The sequence below is a fragment of the Cyprinus carpio genome, chromosome A20 (genome assembly GCF_018340385.1).
Source record: "Cyprinus carpio isolate SPL01 chromosome A20, ASM1834038v1, whole genome shotgun sequence".
In the NCBI taxonomy this organism is placed as follows: domain Eukaryota; kingdom Metazoa; phylum Chordata; class Actinopteri; order Cypriniformes; family Cyprinidae; genus Cyprinus; species Cyprinus carpio.
In genome coordinates, this window is record NC_056591.1 from 26,305,135 (window position 1) to 26,318,143 (window position 13,009).

General features: G+C 36.3%; 1 pseudogene; it reads right to left on the bottom strand.

Annotated features, from left to right (window-relative positions):
- Positions 1 to 3: 3 nt before the first annotated feature.
- Positions 4 to 11,437, bottom strand: LOC109112814 (annotated as a pseudogene).
- Positions 11,438 to 13,009: the final 1,572 nt, after the last annotated feature.

A 13,009-nucleotide genomic window follows, 5' to 3' on the forward strand; every position in this document is an offset into this window, starting at 1 on the left:
ATATTTATTTATTTCACTTTCATTTTGTGTTGAGACACATTTTTGACCATTTTCATGTGATTCACCCAACTGCTGTTTGATGAAATACCGTACAAAAGTAGAGACATTAAACCTGTTGACTGAGAGCATCTGTAGTGTTAATGGAGGAGACGATAGATTCAAAGCAGAAATTTGCTATCAGACTCACTTCAGTCTTCAACTATCTGCCTTTAGCTTATCTGTGAGAATGAGGGTCACTGGAGCACACAGACAGGAAGCACACCTTACATTATACAAGTTACTGGAACTGGAATGAGGTACGAGGTTTGGGCCAGCCAGGGTCCGGGAGGCTTAAATAAGAGCTGTAGGTGATGGCTGAACATCGTGGAACGAGCTCACACTTGTCAGTTCCTGTCGAGAGTGTGTCGTTGACTCTGGGATTGTTTAGTAGTGTCGGTAGCAGATGATATTAGATTCTAAAAGCTTGAGACAGAGCGTTGATTTGGTCATTGCTCCATGAACACGTCTGGAGACATCCACACACACACCCATTGATCATCTTCATCCCACGGTCTTCCTCAGTCGTCATCCAGTGACTCTGTCTTGATTTCACTGGCCACGCCTCCCGGGCAGGACAGGGCGAGGATGCTGTGATTGACAGCTGCCATCTCCACAGCGAGAGAGATGGGGTCTTGGTGGTCTGCGTGATTGCCGGCGTCATCCTTAAAGAGACGTGGACGTCAGTGAAACATCTGATATCAAGTCACAAAAAGGGGTCATGAACTGCCTTCTTTATTATTTTGTACTGTTCTCCGAGGGCCACTAATATTGTCAAGATTTTTACATTAAAAAAAACATAATAATTGAGAAGTTATAGGCTATTTTCTGTCCTGTTTTGACCCCCTCATCAGAACGCTCTGTTTGAATAGACGTGAAGGATTGAGACGCTGATGTGATTTAAGTTAAAAACACATAAATACTCATCAAACTCACACTTGTGTGGTGCGACATTACAGTCAGATCCAATATATTTAGCATACCATCATCTTTTAGTTTCAATCTTTCTGAAAATCCTGTGTTGAATTGTGTTTTGTTTGTAAACGAATCTACAGTCAAATGAAGTGAACAGAACCGAGTTCTAACTGACGCGATCTGGATCTTCATTAAAAATAAATTTCATCCATTCTTTCCTAATGTTAACACACAAAGTGTGTTGTAACATTTTTCCACAACTTGGCACTGAACAGCATCTTGTTAACTTCTGAGCATCTTTATTGTTTGATTTCTGCGTAGACCTGAGTTCGCTGCTCTCCTTATTTACGCTACATGCGTGAATCAGTGGGCGGAGCTAAACAGGCAGTGATGTAGAATCAGTGGGCGGAGCTAAACAGGCAGTGATGAAGAATCGGTGGGCGGAGCTAAACAGGCAGTGATGTAGAATCAGTGGGCGGAGCTAAACAGGCAGTGATGAAGAATCGGTGGGCGGAGCTAAGGAGGTGATGAAGAATCGGTGGGCGGAGCTTAACAGGCAGTGATGAAGAATCGGTGGGCGGAGCTAAACAGGCAGTGATGTAGAAGCAGGCATTGATCATCATCTGCGGAGGCGGGGTTTAGTCACACTATTACGTCATAAAGTGGCTCATTCCACAAGCTGTCGTTTTGGCAAATCGGCTTCAATATAATCTGTTTTTAGACTAACGAGAAAGTTTTGAGTTCTGAAACTTATGTTTTATTGTACAATGACCTCTTATATGTCTAAAGATCAAGAGGACTTTGATTTCTCAGTTCATGACCCCTTTCATGTAACTTCATCTTGATTTTTGATTATCTGCATGTATATAGTGTGCGTGCTATTTATTTATCTTTGTTTTCATGTGATACCTGTGTTGGTGGGAGGTGGGACTTCCTCCAAAAGACCCCTTTCGGTAGTAACCAAAAGGTCTGTAGGGTCATCCAAGCAAAGCTAATTCAAGATCTTGGACTAATATCTTCCCCAAAAACTTTGAATTCGAAAAATACTCAGAAAAAAGTGTTCACGCCTCTCTTTTCAAAATAGGAAACATCACAACCCTGTAAAGAAATCACTGAGATCAGCTCTAGCAATAGTGTTAAACAAACACTACTAACTAAACAAACATCCTTTAGTTTTCACGCCTCTCTCACCATAGGAGGTTGCTCGTTGTAGTCGTTAGCGTCAACGTCGTCACTGTTGGAGTGTCCTCCAGGACTCTGCACATCGATCCCGTGACTCTCCAAGATTGTGGCTCTGGAAAAAAGACCCTGTCATGAAACATCTGAAACTCTTTAAAAACCACTACCACAACAAACGAACAAAAGCAAACGATTTACTGCTAGAAACCGAACCAGTAAATCCTGACTGACTTTGAACATGCTTCTTCATCAAGACAAAGTCATTGCTATATTTAAATCAGGGGGATTAAAATTAACTTAAACTAAAACCATAACAATGAAACAAAATATATATTTAGTTAATATTTTTTATAATAAATTTTTTTTTCATGAAAAAAAATACTGAAATAAAAATTTATAAAAAAAACTATAAAAAAAAAAAAAAAACTATAAAATTAAAATGAAAAATAATTAACATATATATTTAAAAAAATATAAAAATGAAAACCGAAAATACAAAAATAAAAACAGCTTAAAAATTATCAAAAACTACAATAGTATCTCAATTATACTAAAATAACACTGGTATAAATCAACTAAAATACAGTACCAATATTGGCCCTCCTCTTGATCTCTTTGCGTCGGTTGGCAAACCAATTGTAGACTTTCAATGACGTGACTCTTTCCAAATCAGACAACTTCTTTCCTAGGCAGAAAAAACAGGATTAAAAGGTCAAAGACGATTGCAAAAATGCAAATGCAATATGTCAATTGTAGTGCAATAGATAAATCTCACTGTGCAGATTCAGACACACCAGCATTTCTACCTGGTTTCTGAATAACAGCGTTGCAGGCGTTTGCGATCTCCTCTCGTTTGGCTTCATCTGGATATTGATTATCACTGAAATAGCTGAGGAGAGAACAAAGCGTAAACACTGGCCAATTAGCAGGACTAGCGTGCTTCTGGCATGATTTGAGCTAAAGTGCATTTTATGAGAACGTTTTATTCCTGATTTGAAATATGTTATTGAGATGTAACACTGACAAAGAGTTTCAGACATTTCAGTTTTTTCAAAAGGGGTGTAATCTCTGTCTCACCTCTCCATCACAGCAAGACATTCCTTCCTCCAGGTGAATCGACTGCCTCTGCGCAAACGGAAGCTTCCAGGGGCGGAGCTTATGGGGGGCGGAGTCTGACGCCACTCCATCTCATCCAGAGATACAGGGGTGGGACGCATATTTAATGTGGCACCTGAAAATATATATAAAAAATATATATACTACCATTCAAAAGTTTGGGGTCGGTACATTTTTTTTTTTTCATGGTTTTAGTCTCTTATGCTCACTGAGGCTGCATTTATTTGATCAAAAATGCAGTAAAAACTGTAATATTGTGAAATATTATTACAATTTAAAATAGCTGTTTTTTATGGGATTGTATTGTAAACTGTAATTTATTTCTGTGATCAAAGCTGAATTTTCAGCATCATTACTCCGGTCTTCAGTGTCACATGATCCTTCAAAAATCATTCCAATATGCTGAGCTGCTCAAGAAATAGTTCTGATTTCTTATTACAGTTGTGCTGCATCATATTTTGTGTAGAAAAGTGATGCATTGTTTTTCAGGATGAATACAAAGTTGGAAAGAACTAGAAATGTGACATTATAAAACTTTTGATCGACAGTGTATTTAAACATCTTGATTGGTAATTGGGTTCAACTTTATCTTTGTACATTTATCAACCTACAGTAAAACAAGCAAAGTTCGTTAACCTGGCGTCGTCTTCTCCAGCTGGTACCAGCGATAGAAAGCTCGTTTCTTCTGTTCACTGAGATCTGAGCCCTGCTGGAGGAGCCAGTGAGAGATTCTGCTCTGACTGATGCCTGACACACAGAAAGAGAAAAATCAACAACAAACGAATGCACAAGTCCGAGTCAGATTGACAGACAGAACAATAACGGAATGAAAACCCATCTTACATTCAGAATTCTATTTTGGTTTAGTAATTACGGTTTAATCTATTGCACTTAGAGTGAAATACTGTAAGGTGATAAAATCTTAGTTAATAGGAACATATTGTTTAATAAAAATCTATGTGAATTGTGAATAATTAACTGTTTTTAGTGGCGAGTGGCAAAATTGGAAACCAAACAGCCAATAAAATAATCTATAAACTTGTTGCGGTTATGAACAACAATTCTGATGGAAATTGGAAGAGATTTATCACTTGTCTCATCGCACCTGGTTATGAATATTCCAGTTTCAAAGCATCTGTGACATGCTGTCGAGTCATTTTGACTCTTGTGTAAAAGCTTCAGTACAGGAGTGTTATTTAAGCTGTGAAGTCTAAACCCTACTATTCTTGACCGATGAACTACCTGTGGTTTGCAAAGACAAGTTCAGTAAATGATTCTATCACACTACAGGACATTATTAAAGACAGGACAAATAACACTGCAGTCTTCACTGTAGATTAATACTTACTGAAGCTATAAAAGATATTGAGTCGAGCAGTTTTCTCTGTCTTTTGTTGTTTGATTGACATTAACAACACCGATAGCAGCAGGTATATCAGGCTGCTGTCACTTTAAGACCTAACGCACAGATCCAACATATTTGACATGCATCCAATTTTCTGTTTACGTTCACTTAAGGCAAGAAACTATATGCAATATTTTATATTTTTTGAGACACTGGTAAATTTTTTAGATTTTGATTTATTTTGCTTACATAACATGTCGTCTTTCAGACTAGAGGAAAGAAAACATACAAAAACACACATGTATTTTATTACACATTACGTATTTGAGTCTGTAATTTTCAATTACAATACATTCTCAACAATACGTTTTCTCAAAATGATTTTTTCCCCCTGCACTGAGTCAGAAATCTTCACTTCAGTAGCACTTACACCAAATTTTACCATTTTATTCATAACTATATTCTGAAGGTTTTTTTTTTTTACAGAGGGTTTGTTAATATATCATTTGTTTTTTATTTGTATATATATATATATATATATATATATATATATATATATTTAATATATATATATATATATATATAAAAAATATTCTAGTCCAAAAACATCGTGAAATTATTATTATTATTTTTTTTTTTTTATGGCTGTTGTGTTATCTGATTTATGTACTGATAAAAACATCCCCTCTGTAAAAACCTTTTACTGTAATATATACAAAAAAGAAGAAGAAACTATTTTGAACCTGGCTTTATCTAATGTTTAGATTTCTGTTCTGGAAATGTATGCAAATTAATGGATACAGTACTGAGCCATGAAAATGTACCATACATTTTTAAATGAAATAAATATCTAAATATGATTACATTAATTACAACTTGATCATTCATGTTAGTTCATTAACTCATGTTAACAGATAAAACTTGTATTAGTACATGTTGAAAATAACCTTCTCTGCCGCACTACCAACAGACACAACCCTGAAAAGCTCTAAGTATGTATTTATGTTGATAACCGATTATTCCAGCAATCGGTTATCGGTCCCGATTAATCTGCATAACTGATCAGTCTGTCAACCACTAATTGGCAAGACTTAAAAACACGTGTAAATGTGAAACTTGATGATGCAGTAATGGTGTCACATCTGTACCAAGCATCTTTTACGCACTATGTGTACTTTATTACAGTACAACATCTTGCCCCATAGACTTGTATTGGAAGTACATTTCTGAAATGATTGCTGATGATTGATTGAACATGATAGATGTTTTACGAACTGGGGTAATGGGGTGATGAGGGACTGACCTGTGACCTGAGCCACCACGGCCTGTGAGATGCGTCTGTTGCCCAGAAAGGCTTTGATTTCCTCCTTCACCAGGGTGCTGTCTCGCCTGCACACATCACAGCACGCAAACATGACAGCTGCAATTCAACACCACAACATGACGTCTGTGAAGATTCAAACACATCGCAGAATGTCTCAGAGCAAAATGACCCTGCTTACTAAATTCAGGACAGGTTTAGAGTGAGTTTGAATCGGCTTTGTGTTTCTTTCTTTTTTTATGTCTGTATAGTTGTTTATTCCTTTTTATTTTCGGTTGTAGTTTTAGTTATTACATCAAGTTAAAATACAGAAAGATGAGAAGTGTTTTGACTTTTTTTTTTATTATTATTATTATTATTATTTTGTTTGTGGGTCTGTTAATTCATCTCAAGGCTCCAGACTGCTAAACTGAACAGATTGTAAATGTATTTTAACCAAAAAATACATACAAAAATATTATTCTAAAAGCTTTTTAAAAATAAAAAATACTAAAAATATGTAACATTATTTAAAATCTAACTGCTATTTAAAATGAATATTGGTCAACCACTAGTAAAACAAAACAAAAAAAAATCGTTATTAAAAAGGAAGTACAACAGTGTTCAACTTTTTTTTTTTTTAATGTTAGTAGTATACTACATTGACACAGTACATATTTTTGCAAGACTGAGTGGCATCCAATTATTATCTTAGTTATTGTTTTCTTTTAATATCTATACAGTTTTTAAATCATTTTTCATTTTTAGTTTTTTTTTTTGTAAATAAAGTGACAAGTTATACTAAAAGAAAAAGATAAATGCTGCTTTTACAACCAGCTGAAATTTTGTATATTTGTGTTTTGTATTTTTTTTTGTATATGTATAATATTTTTTTTTTTTTATATATTTTTGTAGATTTTAAATTTTATTAAACACTTATTTAATGTTGTATTTTATTTAATATTTTTTATTTCAGTATTTATATTTCAAGTAATGAACAGTTTCTTATGGTTTTAATTATTTTAGTTTTAGTTAACTATAACAACCCTGACTGACTGACCTCATGAGCTCCTCCACCTTGTCATCTATATCCAGGTCCTCCTCTGACCCCTCCAGCCCGTACGACCTCACTGCTGCCGCACTGTTCACCGGGTAATGGTTCGGCGACAGTTTCCCATTGGGTGTCGCCGCCAAAGCGTCCCGCCCGTTCTGCGCCATGGCGACCAGAGAGACCGGCGAGGGTAAGACCGCGGGTGGAGACGTGGCGTAACTGTTAGGCGACGGCGATAAATTACCGTGGAACTGCGTTTGCGTTGCTGTGGAGGTGGTGGAGGAGGTCGCCATGGTGGCGTTGCTAGTGCTATTTGAGGTGGGTGTAGTGCTTGAGGTGGTGCTGTTGGTGGCGTTGGAGTCTGACAGGCCGCGCCGGCCGTATTTGTCCCCGTGCTCGCGGTCGAGTCGCTCCAGGGTGTCCAGCGCGTGCACGATCTCAGGTTTGGTCATACCTGTACGCCGCAGTCTCTGGAGCAGGTCGATCTGTTCGATGGTGAAGCGTGGCTCATCTGTGTAGTGAGACATTCTGACGGGACACAAAAACACAATGTACATCAATCACATGTGCATCAATGGCTGTTATAGGAGAGCGTTCATGAATGCTGACAGAAGAAATAAACAGATGCTTCATTCAGAACTGAAAGGTTGCATACCGTGCCATAGGCCTACATATCCTGAATCCTGCCTATTAACAAAAAAATGATGCAACAAATATTTTGAACATTAACATGCAACATTTTTGACACGTTACCTCAAAACACTGAATGATTATCATCTCAGTTAGCTTCTTGATAAATTATTCAATTAAAAAATAAATACACAAAAATTGGTCATCCAGTAGTTAAATAAATCCTAAAAACTTAAAGCATTCTGAACAAATAGTTAGTCAAAAAGTTTAAAATAATGGCTGATATTAGGCTCCAGAATGTAACTAAAATGGTCACAAACTTATAAAAAAAAAAAAAATACATATAAAATAATAATTACTATTATACAATTTGAAACTTTATAATAAATAATAAATGTAAAAATGTGTGTCATATTTGTCAATCACTAGTAAAAGAAAGAAAGAAACAAAAAGATACTGTGCAGTACTGTGTTCTCTCTACTATTTAAAAAAGAAAGTACAACAACAATATGCACCAATAAATATTTCAAACATTATGCAACATTTTAACTCGGGTTTACACTTGATGTATTAAATTGCCATGAAATAACTCATGCCTCGTATTGTGCAATTTTTAAGCATAGTCAGGAAGGTATAAATAATGGAAGACGTTGCTTCTAGTTTGTTCATAAAATAAAATATAAAAAAGTAAAATACAACAAAATAAAATGTTGTTATAAGATTTTTAACTTTACAATAATATTATATGAATTAATATTCTAAAATATGTAATAAAGTTTGTTAGTGCCAAAAAAACACTAGTATAACAAAATCCTAAGAATTCCCAACAAACAGTAAATCAAGATGTTAATAATAATAATGGATGATGTTGCTTTTGATTTATTCATCTCAGGGTTTGTTGTTGTTGTATAAAATGTGCAACTTTATGGTAAATATAAGCATATTTTAGTATATTATTTAACATGTAATAGCCATGATTGAGTCATTCTTCAATTAAATCTTTAGAGTTTAAGTCAGTGCACTGCAATCAGCATCCTTGCACAATGCAACAACAAACACTTACATTACTTTTAAGACCTGTTCTCTTTCATAAAAACGGATTCAGAAATGACTCTCAAATGCATTAGTTAATGTTTCTATGGTTTGACTCAATCCAGTGACTTGCTCACTGAACTGTTCAGAGCTTATACTAAGTTAACAGCTCAGTTTAATAGTCATTTGTTTTTAGTCTGGAACTGTGTGTCACATTGTAAACCGAAGGTTGAGTGCATTGCATTGTGGGATACAGGTTTACATTTCCTTACTGTGCACAGCTTTCTAACACATAGAATAGAAGGAAAGAAATATCCCCAGAATTCACTCCAACATGTCAAGACTTTAAGAAAACGAATGAATTATCATAATTTCAAGTGCTCCTTTATCTCATGACAGTCGAGTTATGATGATAAAAGCAGGATTCATCTGACCTACTTAAAATTCTGTTTATCCAAGACGACTTTCATCAAAAATCATGAGCAATTACTGTCGCTGTTGTCAAGGAAACCATACCACCCAATGACGGATGGAGTTTATGTAACTCCAGATTAAAGCGCAGAATGCAAATACGGAGCATGCTTTGTTTAACCTTCTAATCTAGAGCACATGGTTTTATATTAAGCTAGTCATATTAATACCAGGCGGTAATAGATGACTAGCCTACCAGGTTACAGGTTACATTTTAACCATGTTCTTCTCACTTGAACTGCAGCTGGATAATATGAGCAATAATATCAGTGATGCTTGACAACTCAGAATCTTTATTTCATCTTTATGTCGCAGCAAAAATTAATGGGAAAGACTGGCAACCCAGCGACCTTGTGGCAACTAATCTTCTAACTTAACCATCCCAGTAACACAGCTGGTGAAATCCCTCACTGGTTTGGAGTTTTCTATTAAACCAGACCTACTATATTTACACAAGTTAACCATTAACCTTACACCGCTGGAGCCAAAGCACTCGCTGCTAGAAAAGGGCTCAGTGGGCTCTTGTACAGCATAATTGCTTCCACTTAGATCTCAGATGATCCTTATAAAAGTCTGTGATAGGAGAATAGCGGCCGCTGTGGGTCTAAAAATATATCACTGCGAGGCTTTGACTGAGGCAGATATTGTGTGTGCGAGGAAAGATATAAAACGCTGTCGTCGTCGTCATGAAGAAGCCCTTTTTTCATGCATGCGATCCTCCTCTGACATCTCTCCACATGCACAAAGGATATCACCCATAAGCCCTGCTGCATTAGTGATCATGTGGCATTAAATACTGCAGGCGTTCACTGCAGGGCTCTTTAAGAGGGCACAGCTGCAGAGACTGCAAGTCAAGGGTGCAGTCCTGCACCGCATGCACACGTGCATCAGCTCATCTGACTGCATCCAGACACATCTATTGAGTTCACTGCGAGCTTTAAATAATAATCCACATGAGAATCCCTGCGCCCTGCTTCTTTTCATTTAATAACCTGTTTATGCAGACGTGGTCATTGTGGAAAACAAAATTAGACTGAATTAAGCAGGATGGAAAATATGTCTGATGTTTCTTGCATTATTTCCAGTACTTGGCCATTTTTACAATGCTCTCCATGTTTCTAAGATTAACAACAAATAGTAGTACATGCTATAGCAAACTTTGTGTAAATAGTTATTAATTTCATTAACGGTTATAAAGTTATGGTCTGGCACGGGTTTTATGACATGAATGTGTACATTTAACCTTTAAACCCTGCAACATCTAAAACACCACACCAGTTGGGGGACAAGATGCATTTTAACATCTTACTTTCTTAGGTTTTGCAACAGACCTCACCAGGAGCTTTTATAAATAGAAGCGTGCATACAAAAAAGATGTATCCAGAGAGGAAAGAAATAATTTTTCAATGCATTTAAACGCTCCTCACATCCTCAGACAGACACTGGAAACTCAAGTTAGGAAAGCAGATCAGAACAAATCCATGCAGCAAACTCGTGCTCAATGAGGATTTTTTTAGCAAATCACTTTCATTTAACTTCATTTGCATTGCATGTGAAGGGGCTTCAGTCAAAACCCAGACTGTAATTAAAATATGGATATTTTCCCAATGCATGTCATATAATAGTGATAAAAACAGAAATACGGCCATCATCTTTGTGCATGAAAACTAACAGCATATCCAGCATTAGAAAAAGAAAGCCTGCGTGCACACGAAACATAAACATACATATATTAAATAAACACTTATTAAATAGCAATTCAAATGAGATACATTAGGTATTTTAACCTATATAAACAAAACTAAGTTTTGCATGACTTATCTGTGTCCTGACCTTTGCAAACAAACACCAAAAGGGCTTTAAATTAACAGCACGCATGCAAAAATAAATCTGAACGAGTTATTCACATGACTTTTTATTAGTAAATATGACGAATATGCGCAAATAAATACATGGGTTCAGCACTTTCACACTAGAAAAACTGGCTACATAACTCATTAACTGGCAATTGTATTACTGTATAAACTATCTAGACATGTATAGATTTAAACTAGGTGCATATGTCGATTAAAAATTAAATCACAAAGCGTGTTTTAACTAGATAAACAAAACGAACTGAATTATCCAAGCGGCTAGTTAGCTTAGCGCGAGCCAGCACAAAACTGACTCTTCTCAGGGACAAAATCACGTTTCTTACCTGGAATGAGGGAAATACACAAAATCTCAGCGCAGCAGATCATTTAATGTGCTCTGTCAGGCGATGAAGATGATATTTTATGTGATGTTGTGAGGAAGACTCGCCCTGACTGACTGGCTGTCTTTGTCTGAGTGACAGCAGCCGCGCTGACGTCATGACGCACGCCCGGGGTCGACTCGGGAAATGTAGTTCCAACGCGCCTCGACAGATGGACGTGTTCCTTCTTTTATTCCAATCAGACTACAGAAAAGAAGCGGAGGAGACGTGAGAGAGTGTGAAAGACTCAGGTTTCCTTAAATATACTTTATAATACGTAAAGGTGTCTTAAAAGTTCGTTTATTTATATAAACATATGGTGGTGATGACATCTCAGGAGGATAAACATAACATGGACATAATATCTTCGGGTACACTTCAGGTTCTTCTTCCATTACATGAAAAGAAACAAGAAAGAGTGTTATAAAAAGTTAAGGGCGTAGAATTTAGTAGGGACGCTAGGAATATGTCAATAAGTTATACTGCTATAAGTTATAGCAATAATTTTGATCAAACAATTAAATATATGCATATGTAACAACTGCCGTTGTAATTTCGGCCGACTCTAAAATAGGTCATACCATTGATATTAGCTGAGAATTTCAAGTAAATACGTTAGAACAGTAGCTCATTGAAACTGAGATTTTCCAAAACTCCGAATCAAATGATTCACTGTTTAGAAGCGCTCCAATCGGATCGCGTACCGCGAATCATTTGATTCAGATCTTTTTTTCTTATTCTTTCTTTCGTTTTTTTATTAAACAGTAAAAAACATCAAACCATTAAGGCAGTACAGTTATAAAAACAAAACAAAGACAAAAAGAAAGAAAGTATAGACGGATACAAATATGGTGGTTAAGAAAATTCACCATGGTTTTATTATAGTAACAGTGCAGTAACCATGGTTTCATTATAGTGACAGTGCAGTAACAGTGCAGTAACCATGGTTTCATTATAGTGTCCGTGCAGTAACCATGGTTTCATTATAGTGACAGTGCAGTAACCATGGTTTCATTATAGTGACCGTGCAGTAACCATGGTTTCATCATAGTGACCGTGCAGTAACCATGGTTTCATTATAGTGACAGCGCTGTAACCATGGTTTCATCATAGGGACAGCGCTGTAATCATGGTTTCATTATAGTGACAGCGCTGTAACCATGGTTTCATTATAGTGACAGCGCTGTAACCATGGTTTCATTATAGTAACCGTGCAGTAACAGTGCAGTAACCATGGTTTCATTATAGTGACAGTGCAGTAACCATGGTTTCATTATAGTAACCATGCAGTAACCATGGTTTCATTATAGTAACCGTGCAGTAACAGTGCAGTAACCATGGTTTCATTATAGTGACAGTGCAGTAACCATGGTTTCATTATAGTAACCGTGCAGTAACAATGGTTTCATCATAGTCATGGTTTCGTAACCATGGTTTCATCATAGTGACCGTGCAGTAACAATGGTTTCATCATAGTAACCGTGCAGTAACCATGGTTTCATCAAAGTAACAGTCCAGTAACCATGGTTTCATTATAGTAACAGTCCAGTAACCATGGTTTTATTATAGTAACAGTCCAGTAACCATGGTTTCATTATAGTAACAGTCCAGTAACCATGGTTTTATTATAGTAACAGTCCAGTAACAATGGTTTTATTATAGTAACAGTGCAGTAACCATGGTTTCATTATAGTAACAGTC